This window comes from Corvus brachyrhynchos, unplaced genomic scaffold, assembly GCF_000691975.1.
Source record: "Corvus brachyrhynchos isolate BGI_N302 unplaced genomic scaffold, ASM69197v1 scaffold48, whole genome shotgun sequence".
Taxonomy (NCBI): Eukaryota; Metazoa; Chordata; class Aves; order Passeriformes; family Corvidae; genus Corvus; species Corvus brachyrhynchos.
Window position 1 is genome coordinate 2,700,570 of NW_008240027.1, and position 1,268 is coordinate 2,701,837.

The window sequence follows — 1,268 nt, forward strand, 5'->3', positions numbered from 1 at the left end:
TTAAATTTTCCAGCCGGACGTGGGAGAAACGCCGCCGCCGTCGCCGCTTCGTGCGAGCCCATCGGGAGAAAAACAACCCCGTGTCCGGCCCCGTCTGTGATTTCCTCCCGGGAAGACCGGGCTTGCAATGTGTCCAAAAAACCGCCCAATTCGCCCCAAATATAGGGCGCTTATTTTCACGCCTTTTTATCTCTGTTTATTTTTTTTTCCACGCCAGGCCATGGCCGTCGCTCGTTGTGGCCCCGTGTGCGAGGCGGCGGCTCCCGGCGGCGGCGGGGGGGGGGACCCGGGGGTGGCCGCTGTCCCCTATCACAGGGGCCTCCCCGGGGTGCTGTCCCCTCCTTCCCTCTCCCCTGCACCTTTTTCCCTCCACTGATCTCTGGCAATCCGGACCCAGGAGATCCACCCTCTCCTTTTTTTTTTTTTTCTCCCCCCCTTCTCTTCCTCCCAGGATTTAGCAGTTTTATCCCGATGCGGGTGTCCTTCCTCTCTGTAAAGTCGTAAGTACCTTGAGGTGGGAGGAGTAAATTCAGCCTGACACTGAGAGCGCTTTTGTTGAAACAGGAGAGACTTGCGGTGTCCCTACTTAAATATGACACATGTGAGTAATCTCTTCCTATACAATATCGGAATAGGCAATTAGATTTTTCTTTCTAGAGGGCTGGCGGGAAGGGGGCTGGAGGGAAGGCCGAGAACTTGTGCTTTAGGTGGTCGTATTTTTTTTATTTTGTTTTCCAGCGAAATATTGAGATATGGCAAAAAAAAAAAAAAGGGGGGTGGGGGGGTTCTCGCGACTCAGCCTATCAGAAACGAAATAAAAAATTTCTCGAGGCAAAGGAGTGAGAAGGATGGGTGGCAGCTCTCTGCTCCGTGAAGCTCCTTATTTATATGGAAAAGAATAACCAATCAATCAAACAAAAGTAATCTAAAAACGAACGAGGTGATATGTGGGAGATAAAGTATAGAAGTAATCGCGATATCGCTGTTTGGCCTCGGCGCGAGGTGCCCTGTCGCGACAGCATTTGTTCTGTGGGAGAAGGGGGACAATGCTGCGTGCGGCCGCGGCCGGGCCCCTTCCTCCTTCCTGCGGTAGAGAATGCGCGGGGGCACGGGCTCCGTTAGGGTCTGGTTTAACCCGCTCTCCTCCAAAAAGTGGGTTTAGGTATATTTCCATCGTTTATAAATAATAAAAAATAATCATGGGAGGAGAAGGGGCCTCCCATGAGGCTAAGGCCGCTGCAGGCAGGCCGGGGCGCGCCTGGGCCGGC